The sequence below is a fragment of the Tamandua tetradactyla genome, chromosome 21 (genome assembly GCF_023851605.1).
Source record: "Tamandua tetradactyla isolate mTamTet1 chromosome 21, mTamTet1.pri, whole genome shotgun sequence".
Lineage (NCBI taxonomy): Eukaryota > Metazoa > Chordata > Mammalia > Pilosa > Myrmecophagidae > Tamandua > Tamandua tetradactyla.
In genome coordinates, this window is record NC_135347.1 from 4145507 (window position 1) to 4163269 (window position 17763).

A 17763-nucleotide genomic window follows, 5' to 3' on the forward strand; every position below is an offset into this window, starting at 1 on the left:
TTCTTGGACTAGAAAATAGAACACCTGAAATCCTACACCCCAAAAAACAGATAGGGAAAAGAACGGAAAAATTTTAGCAAGGTCTCAGAGAACTGAATGACAACATGAAGTGCACAAATATGCATGTTATGGGTGTCCCAGGAAGAGAAGAGGAGGGAAAAGGGGCAGAAAGAATAATGGAGGAAATAATCACTGAAAACTTTCCCAACTCTTATGACATAAAATTACAGATCCAGGAAGCACAGCATACCTCAAACAGAACAGATCCAAATAGACCTACACCACGGTACTTACTAAGCAGATTTTCAAATGTCAAAGACAAAGAATTCTGAAAGCAAGAGAAAAGAAATCTACCACTTATAAGGGAAGGTCAGTAGACTAAGTGCAACTCTCTCAGCAGAAACCACACAGGTGACATGAATAGTTTGAGTGTAGAATAAAATAGTATTTGCAAAGCCCTCTTAAAGGACTTGGAAACATGTGGAAATATTAAACTTCCCCACCTGGGGAATCTCTGATATTCTCACAAACATGGTGGACTACCAATTTAATTTAATAGGCTGAGTCCTTGATCTTTGATTTGCCTTTAGGAAACGTATCCCTGCAAAGGAGAAGCTAAACCTACTTATAATTATGCCTAAGAGTCACCCCTAGAGGACCTTTTTTCTTCCTCAGATGCGGCTGCTAACTCTAAGCCAACTCGGCAGGTAAACTCACTGCCCTCCTCTCTATGTAGGACATGACTCTCAGGAGTACAAATCTCCCTGGCAACTTGGAATATGATGCGTGGGATGGAGCCTGGCCCTGGCATTGCAGGATTGAAAAAGCATTCTTGACCAAAAGGAGGGAGAGAAATGAAACAAAATAAAGTTTCAAATAGAGTCAAGAGGTCATTCCGGGGTTTATTTTTATGCATTGTATAGATATCCCTTTTTAGTTTTTAGTGTATTAGAATAGCTAGAAGGAAATGCCTGAAACTGTTGAACTGTATTCTAGTAGCCTTGACTCTTGCAGATGGTAGCATAACTATATAGCTTTTATAGTGTTACTGTGTAATTGTGAAAACCCTGTGGCCGACACTCCCTTTATCCAATGTATGAACAGATGAGTAAAAAAATAAATAATACGGCATGAGGAGGAACATGGGATGTTTGGGGTGTTCTTTTTCATTTTTATTTTTATATGTATCTTTTTGAGTAATGAAAAGGCTCAAGATTGATTGAGGTGATGCATGCACAGCTGTGTGATGATACTGTGAACCACTGATTGTACAGTTTGGATAATTATATGATATGTGAATATATCTCAATAAAAACGCATTAAAAAGAAGAAAAAGAAACCATGAAGGTTGAAGGCAGTGTTTTAGTTTGCTAATGCTGCTGGAAATGCAATATACCAGAAATGAGTTGGGTGTTACAAAGGGAATTTATTAAGTTACAAGTTTATGGTTCCAAGCCTATAAAAAAATATCCAAATTAACACATCCAGGGAAAGATAGCTTAACTCAAGAAAGGCTGATCTGAGAAGGTATGTGGCTTGTGTCTGCTGGGTCTTTCACTTCTGGTTTCAAACAGCTTCTCTGAGGGAATTTTCTTTCTGCTTGTCCAGAGGTCTTTGTCTGTGTAAGCTCTGAGCTTTTTCCATAATGGTTCCCTCTCAAAGGACCCAGTAAGCAGATTAAGGTCTACCTTGAATAAGTAGAGATACATCTTCATGGAAACCATCCAATCAAAAGGTCCCACATCTCCATGGAAATGATTAAACCAAAGCTTCTACCCTAAACAATAGGTCTGCACCCACAAGTGTGGACTAAGATCAAAAGAACAAGGCTTTTCTGGAGTACACAACAGCCTCAAACCAGCACAGTGATGGTATGATATATTTAAGATACTGAAAGAGAAAAACTGCCAACCAAGAAATCCATATCCAGCAAAACTGTCTTTCAAAAATGAGGGAGAGTTTAAAATATTTACAGATAAACAGACACTGTAAGAGTGTGAGCAAGAGACCTGCTCTACAAGAAATACTAAAGGGAGTGCTACAGGCAGATAGGAAAAGACAGAAGAGAGAGATTTAGAGAAGACTTTAGAAATGAAGAATATTGTATGGGTATCTAAAAGGAGAAAAAGAGAAAAAAAAATAAGATATGACATTTGTGCCAGTTTGAAAGGATTTATGTACCCTAGAAAATCCATGCTTTAATCCGAGTCCATTTTGTGGCAGCAACCACTTCTTTTAATCCCTATTTAATAATGTAGGTTGGAAACTGGATTAGGCTATCTCCACGGAGCTGTGACTCACCCACTTGTGGGTGTCAACCTTGGATTAGAGGGAGACGTGACTCCACCCATTCCAGGTGGGTCTTGATTACTTTACTGGAGTCCTTACAAAGAGGAAGCATTTTAGAAAAAGCTAGAGAACCACGAGAGAGCTACGAGAACCACAGAACCCCACAGCAGAGACCTTTGGAGAAGAAGAAGGAAAACGCCCCTGGAGGAGCCTCATGAACAAGAAGCCTGGACAGAAAGCTAGCAGACATCACCATGTTTGCCATGTGCCTTTCCAGTTGAGAGAGAAACCCTGAACTTTATCGGCCTTTCTTTTTTTGTTTGTTTGTTTACTTATGGCTTCCCATCAGTAAAACGTGATGTAGTGCCTTCAATTAAAAAAAAAATTTTTTTTAAACATAACAACATACAAACATGAACATTCTTACCATATGATCATTCCATTCTCGATATATAATCAATAACTCACAATATCATTACATAATTGTATACCCATCACCATGATCATTTCTTAGAACATTTGCATCAATACAGAAAAAAAAGTAAAAGGAAAAAAGAAAAAGCTCATGCATACCATACCCCTTACCCCCTCCCCCCATTGACTGCTAGTATTTCCATCTACCCAATATATTTTAGCCTTTGTTTCCCCTATTTTTTTCTATACACCTTACCACTCCCTTTCATTGATCACCAGCATTTCAATCTACTAAATTTATTTTAACATATGTCTCCCCTATTATTTACTTAATTTTAATCCATATGTTTTACTCATCTATCCATACCACAGATAAAAGGAGCATAAGACACAAGTTTCACAATCACACAGTCACATTGTGAAAGCTATATCATTATTCAATCATCTTCAAGAAACATGGCTACTGGAACACAATTCTAAATTTTCAGGCACTTCGCTCCAGCCTCTCCAATTTATCTTAACTAAAAAGTTCATTAGCCTTTCTTGAGTGAAGGTAACCTCTTGTTGGTGCCTTAATTTGGACATTTTTGTAGACTTGCTTTAATTTGGACATTTTCATGGCCTTAGAACTGTAAACCTGCAATTTAATAAATTTCCTCTTTTAAAAGCCATTCTGTTTCTGGTATATCACATTTCAGCAGCTAGCAAACTAGAACAACATACAAAATCCAAAAGACAAAATGGTTGAAGAAAGTACTGCCTTTACAGTAATAACATTAAATGTTAATGGATTAAGCTTCCCAATAAAAAGACATACACTAGAAGAATGGATTTTAAAAAAAAGAAGAAGAACAGGACCCATCTATATGCTGTCTTCAAGCTATTCACTTTAGACTCAAGGCTAAAACTGGTTTGAAAAAGATATTTCATGCATACAACAACCAGAAAAGAGTGGGAGTATCTGTACTAATGTCTGACCAATTAGACTGCAATGTAAGACAATTACAAGAGACAAATAAAGGCAATATGTATTAATAAAAGTGGCAATTCATCAGGAAGACATAACAAACATATATATCTATGGACTGGGTGGCCATGGTGGCTAAGCAGGCAGAGTTCTCACCTGCCATGCTGAAGACCCAGGTTTGGTTCCCAGTCCCTGCCCATGCAAAAAAAGCATAATAATAATAATAACACATATATTATATGTACTGAACCAGAGTGCCCAAAATACATGAGACAAACACTGACAACATTGAAAGGCAAAGAAGGCACTTTTAAAATAGTAGCTGGAGACCTCAACACATCATTCTCATCAATGGATAGATTATCTACACAGAAGATCAAGAAGGAAATAGAGATCTTGAATAATATGGTAAATGAACTAGACTTAACAGACATTAGAGAACACTTCACCCAACAACAGCAGGATGGATATATTCCTCAAGTGCTCATGGATCATTCCTCAGGAGAGACCAACTGTTTGGGCACAAAGCAGGTCTCAATAAATTTAAGATCTAAATTATACGAAGCACTTTCTTGGATCATAAGCAAATGAAGTTGGAAATCAGTAACAGAGGAAAGACTGGAAAATTCACAAATACGTTTAGGCTAAAAAACACAACTCAAAAAAATTAAATAAAGACACAACCAGTGGGTCAAGGAAGAAATTAAGAATCAGTAAATATCTGGAGGCAAATGAGAATGAGAACACAACATACCAAAACTTATAGGATACAGCAAAGGCAGTGTTCAGAGGAAATTAATGCCCTAAATGCCTATATTAAAAGGAGGAGCAAAAATCCAGTAATTAGTACTCACTCGAAAGAGCCAGAGTAGAACAGCGAACTAACCCCAAGGCAAACAGAAAGAAAGAAATAAGAAAAATTAGAGCAGAAATAAATGAAATAGAGAATATGAAAACAATAGAAAGAATCAATAAAACCAGAAGTTGGCCCTTTGAGAATATCAATAAAATATATAGACTCTTAGCTAGGCTGACAAAGAAAACAAAGGAGAGGATACAAATAATAAACACAGAAATTGGAGGGGGTATGTAACAACTGACTCTACAGAAATAAAGGAGATAATGACAGGGTACTATGAACAACCACATGATGAAATGGACAACTTCCTAGAAAAGCATGAACAATCAGCATTGACTCAAGAAGAAATGGAAAACCTCAACAAACTAATCACAAGTAAAATGATTGAATCAGTCATGAAAAAACTCCCAAAAAAGAAAAGTGCAGGACCAAATGGCTTCACATGTGAATTCTACCAAGCTTTCAAGAAAGAAGTAGTACCAATCCTGCTCAAACTCTTCAAAAAAAGAAGAGGAAAAGCCATCTAACTCATTCTATGAAGCCAACATTACCCTAATACCAAAGCCAGGCAAAGACCACGAGAAAAGAAAATTACAGACTAATCTCTTTAATGAATATAAATGTAAAATCCTCAACAAAATACTCAAAAGTCAAATCCAGGAGCACATTAAAAGAATTATATACTATAACCAAACAGGTTTTATTCCAGGTATGCAAGCCTGGTTCAATACAAGAAAATCATTTATTGTAATACACCACATCAATAAACTGAAGAAGGAAAACCACATGATCATCTTGATTGATGCATAAAAAAGCATTTGTCAAAACTTAGCATCCTTTCTTGATGAAAACACTTCAAAGGATAGGAATAAAAGAAACTTCTTCAACATGATAAAGGGAATATATGAAAAACCCACAGCTAAGATCATACTCAATGGGGAAATACTGGAAGCTTTCCCTCCAAGATCAGGAACAAGACAAGGATGTCCACTATCACCATTGTTATTCAACACTGGGCTGGAAGTTCAAGCTAGAGAATTAGGCAAGAAAAAGAAATAAAGGGCATCCAAATTGGAAAGTAAAAAGTAAAACTTTCACTGTTTGCAGATGACGTGATACTATACAACGAAAATATTGAAAAATCAATAGCAAAGCTACTAGAGCTAATAAATGAGGATAGGAAAGTGGCAGAGTACAAGATAAAAATCAGTAGTTTTTCTGATACGCTAGTAATGAGTAATCTGAGGAGGAAATCAAGAAAAAAATTCCATTCACAACAGCAACCAAAAGAATCAAATAATTAGGAATAACTTTAACAAAGGCCATAAAAGATCTATACACAGAAAACTACAAGAAATTGCTAAAATAAATCAAAGAAGACCTAAATAAAAAATGGAATGGCATTCTGTGTTCATTGATTGGAAGACATATTATAAAACCAAAGGATAATGGCTGAAATACCACCTTTGTAATAATAACAATGAATGCTGATGGATCAATTCACCGGTCAAAAGATGCAGATTGGCAGAATGGATAAAAAGTATGATCAAACTATATACTGTTTACAAGAGACCCAAAGACACAAAAAGGTTGTAAGTGAAAGGTCGGAAAAAGATATTCCACCAAACATTAACCAAAAAGAGCTGGGGGAGCTTTACTAATAATGGACAAAATAGACTAAGTGCAAAACTGTTATAAGAGACAAAGAAGGACACTGTATATCAACGAAAGGGTAATCCACCAAGAAAAAATAACAATCATAAATATTTATGTAACTAACCATATGCCCCCAAATGAGGAAAACACTGGCAAAACTGAAGGGAGAAATAGACGTCTCTGCAATAACGGCTGGAGACTTCAATACACTGCTCTCATCAATAGGTAGAACATCTAGACAGAGGATCAAAAAGGAAACAGAGAACTTGAATAATATAAGTGAATTAAACTTAACAAATATTTACAAAACACTAACCCCAAGACAGCAGGTGGTTTTCAAGCCATATCCTAGACAACTGAACAAGTATCTCTGAGGATGCTTTCTAGATAGCCCCCTCAGCTGATTCTAGCATGCAGTCAGGGTTGAGATCATTGGCTTAATAAGTAACAAAATTAGGTGTTTGCTGTCTTTTGTTAGGGGTTGTTTGGGGATGTTTAATAACATGTTTATCCCCTTTGAGCAAGTAAAATATATAAGTGAAAAACATTCCAATCATTACTTGTGCTTCTTCTGTGGTTGAATCATTTCTTTCAACTCAAGCATCAAGGTTATAAGAGATCACTGAATTTCAGTGTTTGGAAAAATATAACTATAGCTTTACTTATAATCACTCTCTTTCTACCATCTCTATTTGCTGTGTTAGCAAAAGGTTTCTTGGTACAAATTATTATTTTGCTGCCCATTGTTTGGTGCGACATATAAAGGGACACTGTTGTAAAAGGTTAATTCAATAAGCCTGGGTTGCTCGATTCTTGTACATCTAAAGAAAGGTCTGTTTCAGGAGGACTGGCCTTTGACCACTTCCTGGGAGATAACCTCTGAGACCTTGGAATAGTCTTCCTGATAAGAATGTTTTCGTATGCTGAAGTGCTCGGGCCAAGCTGTATCAGTCTAACTTCTGGGGCACTGGAAACAAAGAAGCTAAAGTCAACCGCACAGGTACTCCATGCCTACATGACTGACACACAGTAAAAACCTCTGAATACCAAAGGCCCAGCTGAACTTCCCTGGTTGGTAACACATCACATGTGCTGTCACACATCATTCCTGGGACAATTAAGTGCATCCCCATGAGGGGATATCTGGAAGCTTGCACCTGGTTTACTCCCCAACTTTGTCCATGAACCTTTTTCTCTTTGCTCATATCCATCTATATCCTTTTGCTGTAATAGTGAATCTAACAAATTTTCTGAGTCCTGTGAGGTCTTCTTAAAAAAGTGGTTTGGGCACCTCTGGCATAGGAGCACATTGGTATCTGCTAATTTCAACTAGATGTCCCTTCAAAAGTTTATGTAAGTGGTTATTCATGTCTTAGAAAATGCTTTCTAGAGAAACAATGATATACAGTTGTGATTTCTTAGTAACTCAAAAAAAATAATTCAATATAAAGTAGAAATCCACTTAATATATATTTTTAATTGATCTGCATGCCTATTACTACAGCTCACTTCTCCTATTCTAACACTTCTTACACTTCATTCCCAATAAAAATATTTTAGTTACATCAGGGATTAATAAATCACTCTTGGCAGGCTGGTCCAGAAACCTAGCTTCTCTTTTTAATTCTATTTACATGATTTATTTGGAAAATGCATTCTATATTGGGCAGGGAGAAAGTGACACAAAAATTTAAGGAATCTTGCCTCTATGCCCCTCCTCTCGCCGCACATCTGGGAACTACTGGATGCCCAGTGCTCATCAAAAAGAAACTGGCTCTTGGAAGGGTAAAGTGGTGTTCATCACTGAGGCTGCTGACCACTGCATCTTAGCCTGCCCCAATGGCAAAGACTATCACTGAGCAAAGAATTGCTGCTCCATGCCTTTCTTCTTTCGACACCCAAAAGATACTTCTCCCTTTTCACTTCAGGCCAGTCATTTTCATGTGCAGACATTTGCAAGTCAGATATATAAAACTCAAATTTACATTGAAATGAATTTCAATCTAAACTTAATCTCAGAATATATAGTATATAAATCCACTCAGAGCTTTTATTGTCATTTAATTCACATTGCTGAAGAGACTTTCAGTTCAACTTTTTGAAATATGTACAAAGATGTTGAAAGACAGCAAAATGCAAGCTTTTGGAGTTTTCCTTTCATTCTATCCTGATCTCCCCAGTCAGAATCATGTTCTACCCAAGCAACACCACGTGGAAAATTAAAGATAGTTTTTACACCGCCTAAGAAACACTCATTACTCCATTACCCTCTGACAGAAGAAGAGATGGGAGCAACACCCTTTGAGGATGGAAGAATGAGTCACAAGCTGAGGAATAGAGGAAAGTACAGAAGCTGAGAAAGGAAGGAAGCAAATTCTCTCCTTGGAGCTCCCAGAAAGAACCAGCCCTTCTGATACCTTAACTTCAGCCCAGTGAAACTGATTTCAGGCTTCTGACTTCCATAACCTTAGATAACAAATTCATGGTGTTTCAAGTAACTAAGTCTCTGGTAATTTGTTACAGTAGCAATAGGAAACTAATTCATCATACTATGGATATAAAGGTTCTCCTCTATGGAAAAGCAAGAAATTCTATTAAAGGGCCCCTTTGCAAATACACAGATAAACTTCATTCAAAAAGTTATTCTATACAGTCTTCCTTTCTGAGGATTCGTCTTAAATTAGAGATAAAATATTTTAGGAAGGAAAAAATAGCCTTTGGTAAATTTTTTAAATTACAGCTTATCCAGAAGGTATTTGCCATGGCTAGAGATAGTTTTTGCAGGGCAATTGGTCTTTAAATAGAGAAAATAATGATCCATGTTTCAGATTCCTGCATTAGGGTTTATTGCATGTGATCTCTGGATTATATTAAACTCCTAGAAAGCAGAGTTTATAACAGAATGGCCGACAGACCCTTAACTTTAATAGCTTTTCCAAGTACTGCAATATGAGCATTACTTTTTAATGTCATAAAATGATGGTTAAAACACTACAGAATTTTTTCAAGACAGATAAGCAGGTGTTCAAGAGAGCAGGACTATTTAAACTTCATTGATTTATGGCCTATCTTGTATTGAAGGCCAAAAGTTTTATTGAATTCCCATAGCAGAAACTCTGAACTTAATTTTCCAAAATAGTAGGAGTATTTCAGGGTCCCCATTCCCCATATATATATTTATTTCTTCATTTTAACACTTGTGCTTCTGTATTTTTAAAGTTACTAGGAATAATGAAAAAAAAAAGGCTTAGCCAAAAGCAAAAGTTATTCTAAGCTTTGTTTTTATTGGTTTACTTTTCAAAGTACATTGTGCATGCATAACTACTAAATCATATAATCTAAGAACACAAGTCCCCAACTGGTCATTTAAGCTATACCGCTTATATATTCTGTCATTCTTTGTGAATATGACAACTTCTTATTTTAGTGTGAGAGGATATAAAAGGATTCATCATAACGTAACACCTTCCCTCTCCAGTTGCTCTTCCAACCCTCCCCTAATGCAGCATCTCTAATCTTTATGCTACTTAACTGAAAGTGGCCATCAGAAAAGCCACAATAAATTATCAAACATTTTATGTGATCTGTTAGCATTTTCTGCTGGTTTACATAAAAATCAATACTCCTGTAACTGTAGGACCCAACCCTAATGATTTAGTGAAACTGATATTTACTGTGAAATAAAATAGAAATACCATTAGCTCTCAAAACCAATAACATTATAGAAAGCTAGAAGCAAAATAATTACTATTATTTAGACATGTGAATACCAAAGCATCTGCTATTCCAACTTAACTTTAGTACTGACTATAATAGAAATAAATTCCTTTGGTGAGAGGAATGGTTAGAGGGTAAGTCAGGAAGTATACAAATAGACACAGACACACAGCTTACAGTACCTTAAATCCTTTTCTTTCTTCTCTACTTACCCAGCCTCAAATGACAAAATAAAGTAATCCTAGAAAATAAGAATATTTGTATTAAACCGTATATATATGGTTTATATATGCAAGGCACCAAAGAAGTCACCAAAGAAGTTAGCTTTTTAATGCTTTTACAAATTGAGTCAGTTGACTGAAAAAGCCTACAGTATTCCACTTAGAAAGACACTACATTTTTACTTAGGAAACTACCTGAACCAATCTGTTAGCATCTGAAATATGAAGCCCACTATCCAGATGGGACACATTAGGAAAAGAACACTTAAATTACCCTGTATGATGAAGAAATAGAGGATTTGGAGTACGAGTGCTTTGACAAAAGGATTGAGACCCTGAAAGAGGAAACTGGGGGAAGTGTCTAGGAAAGAGAGAACCCCACAACCTGGCAGATAGCCAGGTTACACAGAGGGACATGATTCTGCACAAACTGTGAAGAAATTTCCAAGAGTAAGAGTGGAACTGAAAGATGTTTCCTATCTATGCTATAGGGCCTCTCCATTAGACCCTAAACCTGTAACAAAAGCCTATTTCAAGTAGGAACCACTGGGAAAGTGAGCCAAGGCACAAGGAGGAACCGAAGTGATAGTTATGATCCAGAAGAGAGAGGGAGAGGTTGAGAGCAGAGCAGCACAAGAATAGATGTGAGACAGCCCCCCCCCCATTCCATATGTACAGAACCATTGATTCCTGCAGGCAGTGCCAGTGGGGGGGGGGGGGGGGGGCTGCATCCTGCCATTCCATATCTAAGATCTATTTAATCAGCAGACATATGTTGCTTAGAGAGAAGTGCATCCCAGCAAGAACCTATACTATGCCTTCCCCTCGGGTTGAGAAATATCTGGGGGTGTCTGTCCAATTGGCAAAGTAGACCCCAAAGAAATCAATCTGTTTAAGAGACTAATGTGTCCTTGACTTATTGTGAGCAAATAAGCATACTCATCTCTACCGTCTTAAAGAAACAGACCCTCAACATTCTACCAAGATTATTTAATCCCATATTGTTTTCTTCTTTATCATGATAATCCTATATTTTAAGAGATGTCTCCAAAAGTTTTTTTCCACTTACCTCACAACTTCATCATTCTTTCCCTGAAATTGTGTTAAATAATTTCACAAAATTACCATCTTTTAAAGGCCAGTGAATACCGTTTAGTCATTATCTATTTTTATGTTAAGATAGAAACCCTTACAATTAATTTTAAAAATAAAACAGTTTCTGATCAGAGGTCCCAATTTAACAATACAATTTTTTCTTATATATAATGGATTCCATTTTTTTAAAAACCAACAGGCACTTTTTCGACCTTATTTTACTTGCCCTCTCTGTTGCATTTGACACTAATGATTATTCCACCCTACTTTGACATTCTCTCTTCACCTTTTTCTTATAACATTAGCTTATTTTTGCCTCCTTCCTCAGCATTCTTCAACTGCGAAACTCTTCAATAATGGTATCAGAAGTAACAGAGCAAACACATCCTGGGTCCTAGAAAAGGCTTAGTATGACTAAGTTATAGAAGGTGAGGTGGACCATGGTCAGATATCAGCTGAATAAACATATTATATTTTGCAAACCAGACTAAGAACCTTAGACTTTACCCAGAGATGAATGGGCACCCATTTAAAGAGGCAGTGATAAATTTGCAATGATATAATCAGATTTTCATTTTAGAAGGTCACTGAGACTACAGAATGGAGAAAGTTCTGAGTGTGTACAACCAAAAACAGAAAGGCCAGGTAAAGTCTTGTGGCAATCGTTCAAGAAGGTGATTATAATGGTTAGGAAATGCATGGTAGAAAAATGGAGATAAAAAAATAAAAAGAAATACAGATCTGAGTGATATTCCAGATGCTGAATGAACAGAATTAGATGGCTGATTAGATGAATAGGATGAGGTAGAAAATAGCAAAGCAAGACACCCAGATTTCTGGCTGGGGTAAATGAGTGGATGGTCATGCCATTCACTGAAAAGACACATATGGGAAAAGGAGGAAGAAGAGAAGGCAACTAAGAGAAGTGGGATAATGATTAATTTAGTCTGGGCATATTAAGTTTAAGGCCCCTCCATCCAAGTGGAAATGTCTGGAAGGTAATTCTGATATATATATATATATAAAAATATGGAAAATAATTAAAGACATAGGTAAAGTCATTGAATCCTCCCTTTCCATCACTTACCTCCTTCACATAAAACCATGGTGAATTGAACTGAAGACTTTTTGAATCATTAGGGAGGTGTGAATAAAAGGGACTCAGAGCATCAGAAGTCAAATCTGGACTAAGTATTGATGTCTTCCTCATGGATGTATAAACAAAGAAATAAAAAAAAAAACCAGAGGAAACAAACAGAACGAGTGACCTGTATTAGCTAGAGTTCTCTAGAGAAACAGAATCAACAGGAGATAACCATAGACATGAAATTTATAAAAGTGTCTCACATAACAGTGGGAATGTGGAGTCCAAGGTCTGTAGGGCAGGTCACAAGCTGGTAACTCTGATGAAATTCCTCAGTGAACTCTCAGGAGAGGCTGGCTGTACAACCATGGGAATGGAAGAGTCCAAAATCCACAGTGCAGGCTGTGAAACTGGCAACTCCAATGAAGGGTCCGGATGAACTCCACAGGAGAGGCTTGCTGGCTGAAGCAGGAAGAGTGGCTGTCTCTTCTGAATCCTCCTTAAAAGCCCTCTGATGATTAGATTAAGCATCACTCACTGAGAAGACATTCCCCTTACCTGACTACAAATACAGTCAGCTGTGGACACAGCCAATGTGATCATGATTTAAGTCCATGAAAATGTCCTCATAGCAACAGACAGGCCAGCGCTTGCCTAACCAGACAACCAGGCACCACCACCTGGCCAAGTTAACACATGAACCTGACCATGACATGACCCCAGAAGAATCAAAGAAAATTCACTATACAGAAGAAAATTAAAAAAAAAATCTTGGTATCATTACAGATTTGAGAGAATATTGTATCATTAAAAATAAAATAAGGGCAGGACATGGTGGCTCAGTAGTCAGAGTTCTCACCTGCCATGCTGGAGATCTAGGTTCACTTCCTGGTGCTTGCTCATGTTAAAATAAATAACAAACAAACAAATAAATAAATAAAATGAAAGAATGTAATAATATTAAAGCAGAAGTTGCTATGACAGAAGCTATCAGAGAACAAGAAAATGTTCCCCAGAATTAAAAATAGTAGATACGGATTGAGGGAAGATAGCACAATAAGTAGCTGCAGTAATTAGTCCCTCTAACAAAGCAACCATTGAACTGGCAGGAACTGACTGAATCAACTATTTTGAAGCTCTGGAATTCAGAGGAACACTGTGCAGCATGCAAGGAAGAACTGAAGGAAGAGGTTGGTAAATTGTGGTAAATTCCAGTGCATTTCACCCTCTCTACTGCTTCTACTACCCCCCATTCCCAAGCCTCATGGCAGGCAGCAATGAGGACTGTAGCCTAGGTACTTGATGCTCCCCATTGGTGCTAGGGTAGGATATAAAGACTTAATCTTCCAAACTCCAGGGGAGAGAGGGAGTGTGGTCTGAACACTGCTTTCAATCAGCTACTTCAGATTTTGGGGGTCCTGCTCTGAGAGTGACCACTGTTCCAACATCCTTTAGGGAAAGGCAGCAGAATAATCCTAAAGAGAGTACCCTTCCTCAAAACTACAGAAAACAGTTAATGGGCATAAGTAACTGGGTGATTGACAAATCAAGCAAAAAGCAGCTTCAAAGCCATTGGAGAAATTCCTGGCACCCTTTCTGGCCTGTCTCCCAGCCTTTGCCCAGTACAGTGTTCTCATTGTGGGTTCATGGTCCTCTTTTAGAGGGAACAGAGCATTCATTATGCACATGCTGGGGTGCCTGTATGTCAGTGCAAATATACTGGGGAGGGGGGTCTGAAAGACTAAATTAGGGGATTTGTCTTGGGCTTGCCTTCCCAGAATTTATCCTGAAAGCAGAAAAGCAGCTTAAAGCAACATAAGAAACAATTAAGTTGAAGCAACTTGGGGCAAAGGAGTATCTGCATTGTCATACAATGGCACACTCAGAAGGCAGTGACAATCTATTTCAAGTTGGTCCAAAGACCACCAGCAAGCACAAGCCCAGGAAGAGGCAAGCTCGATGGCTCCATGCAGGCTCAGTTAAGACAAAGACTCATGTGGGATTGATCTTGTATGGAAGAGCCAAGCTCTGAAGGGAATCACCAGCCAAAGCAGAGCAATTTGCAAAGACTGTGAAAGACATCTTTTGCTTTGGTTTGCTTGTTTTGGTTGGCTTCTAACACCCTAGAAAATCTCTGTTATAGCATTGCCTGGATATAAACTTAAGGAACAGACAGTACAAGGATGAAATCCCAGAGCACATTTTAATTCTATACTTAAAATGTGCAGAAGAAAACAAAAGATTACAGGACAAACAAAGAAACAGAAAATGATGGCCCATCTAAAGGAACAATAAAAATCCAGAAATCATGGATAAAGAGGATCAGACATTGGACATACCAGACAAAGACTTGGAAAAAATGATCCTAAATATGCTCAAGGACATAAGTGAAAACATTGAGAAAGGAATAAAATTTGTGACAAAAATAATGGATGTGAAAATCCTTAAGATTCTAAATAGGAACCAAAGAGAAATATTAGAGTTAAGACCACAATAAGGAGCTGGAGGAGCCAAGATGGCAGCTTAGCAAGGTGTGGGATTTAGTTCGTCCTCCAGAACAACTACTAAATAACCAGGAACAGTAAAGAACAGCTTCTGGGGCCATGTCAGTGACAAGACACACAGTACCCCAGTTTGGACCAGCTGGACCTGCTGCAAGCCCCCCCAGAACCATGAGTTCCCAAGCTGCAGCAGCCAGTGCCCCTCCCCCACAGGTAGCTTCACAGGAGAGAAGGGAAAGGGTCTTTACCAGCAGCAGGGGCTGAGTGCAACTAAGCTTCAAGTGTGGAATTAATTCACAAACTCTGACAACTAAAAATAGGCCCCCAGCTCAGGTGAACCTGGTCAAAGCTGAGGTCACTGATTTTTGCCCTGGTGCTAAGTGGGCAGGGCTGACAGAAAAAGAAAAAAAAAAAGAAACAGGTTTTTGTGGCTGTGTTTCTATGGAGGCTTGGCTGCCTTTGATACAGTGGCAGGGATTCTCAAGCTGAAACTGCCCCAGGCATAGGCAGAAATAAGATTCTTTGAGAGCCTGTCTGGAGCCAGTGCCTTCCCCAGGGAAGGGGTGAGGCCGAACTCATGTGGAATCTCTCCCTCAAGGAATTCATACCCCAGGGCTTGGTAATTTGAAGCCATTAAAACCAGCCTGTCCTCTGTCTCCACCATGCCCGCAGCAGGGAGAGTCTGCCAAAGTTAAGGGTACTGCATCATCTTATGCTGGTGAGACCTGCAAGCAGACAAGCACCACATACTGGGCAGGATAAGAAAAACAGAGCCAGAGACTTCACAGGAAAGTCTTTCAACCTGCTGGGTCTCACCCTCAGGGAAAACTGATGCAGGTGACTCTTTACTCCAGATAGGAGGCCAGTTTGGTCTGGGAAAATCCAGCTGGGGTCTATAATACTTACGTAGACCCTCCTAAGGGTGGGGGTGGGAGGAAGGCACCATACAAGCAGGGCAAGAAACAAGAAAACAAGAACTGAAAAATTCTTCTCTGTTAAACAAAACCTAAACTAGTGGTCCAGAAAAAGCTGAACTGAATGTCAAAGAACAGACAGACAACAAATTCACCCAGCAAGAAAACCCTAGGTAAAAGAAGTGAAAACAATCTCCAGAATAATTATGGTAATTAAGTGACTAGACACCAGCAAAAATAACAAATCACACTAGGAAAATTGAAGATATGGCCCAGTCAAAGGAACAAACCAACAGTTCAAATGATTTACAAGAGTTGAAACAACTAATTCAGAATGTACGAACAGACAAGGAAAACCTTATCAAAAATCAAATCAATGAATTGAGGGAGGATACAAATAAGGCAAGGAATGAAGAAAAAGAAGAAATAAAGTCTGAAGAAACAAATCACGGAACTTATGGAAATGAAAGGCACAGTAGAAGAGATGAAAAAAATCTATAATGTTAGATTTCGAGAGGCAGAAGATAGGATTAGTGAACTGGAGAATGGAACATCTGAAATACAACAAGCAAAAAAATATATAGGGACAAAATAGAAAAATATGAGCAGGGACTCAAGGACTTGAATGACAATATGAAGTGCACGAATATATGTGTTATGGGTGTCCCAGAAGGAGAAGAGAAGAGAAAAGGAGGAGAAAAACTAATAGAGGAAATTATCACTGAAAATTTCCCAACTCTTATGAATGACTTAAAACTACAGATCCAAGAAGTGCATATTCCCAAGAGAATAGATTCAAATAGACGTACTCCAAGACACTTAGTAATCAGAATGTCAGAGGTCAAAGAGAAATAGAGAATCTTGAAAGCAGAAAGAGAAAAGCAATCCACCACATACAGGGGAAGCCCAATAAGACTATGTGTAGATTTCTCAGCAGAAACCACGGAGGTGAGAAGAGTGTAATATGATTTATTTAAGTTACTAAAAGAGAAAAACTGCCAACCAAGAATTCTATATGCAGCAAAATTATCCTTCAAAAATGAGGAGGAAATTAAAACATTTTCAGACAAAAAAGTCACCAAGAGAATTTGTGACCAAGAGACTGACTCTGCAAGAATATTAAAGGGAGCACTAGAGGCAGATACAAAAAGACAGAAGAGAGAGGTGTGGAGAAGAGTGTGGAAAGGAAGACTATCAGTAAAGGTAAAAAGAAGAAAAATTAGATATGACTTATAAAACCCAAAAGGCAAAATGGTAGAAGTAAGTACTGCTCTTACAGTAATAACACTAAACGTTAATGGATTAAACTCCCCAATCAGAAGACATAGACTGGCAGAATGGATTACAAAACAGGACCCATCTATATGCTGTCTACAGGAAACACATCTTAGACCCAAGGATAAACATAAGTTGAAAGTGCAAGGTTGGAAAAAGATATTTCATGCAAATAACAATCAGAAAAGAGAAGGAGTAGCTATACTAATATCCAACAAATTAGATTTCAAATGTAAAACTATTAAAAGAGACAAAGAAGGACACTATGTATTAATAAAAGAAACAATTGAATAAGAAGACATAACAATCATAACTATTTATGCACTGAGGCAGAATGCTCCAAAATACATAAGGCAAACCCTGAAAAGATAAATAGACACATCTACCATAAGAGTTGGAAACTTCAATTCCACACTCTCATCAATGGACAGAACATCTAGACAGAGGATCAATAAAGAATCAGAGAATTTGAATATTACAATAAATGAGCTAGACTTAACAGACATTTATAGAACATTAAACCCCACAAGAGCAGGATACAGCTTTTTCTCAAGTGCTCATGGATCATTCTCAAGGATAGACCATATGCTGGGTCACAAAGCAAGTCTCAATAAATTTTAAAAGATTGAAATCATACAAAACACTTTCTCAGATCATAAAGGAATGAAATTGGAAATCAATAATAGGCAGAGTGCCAGAAAATTCACAAAAATATGGAGGCTCAACAACACTCTCTTAAATAACCACTGTGTCAAGGAAGAAATTACAAGA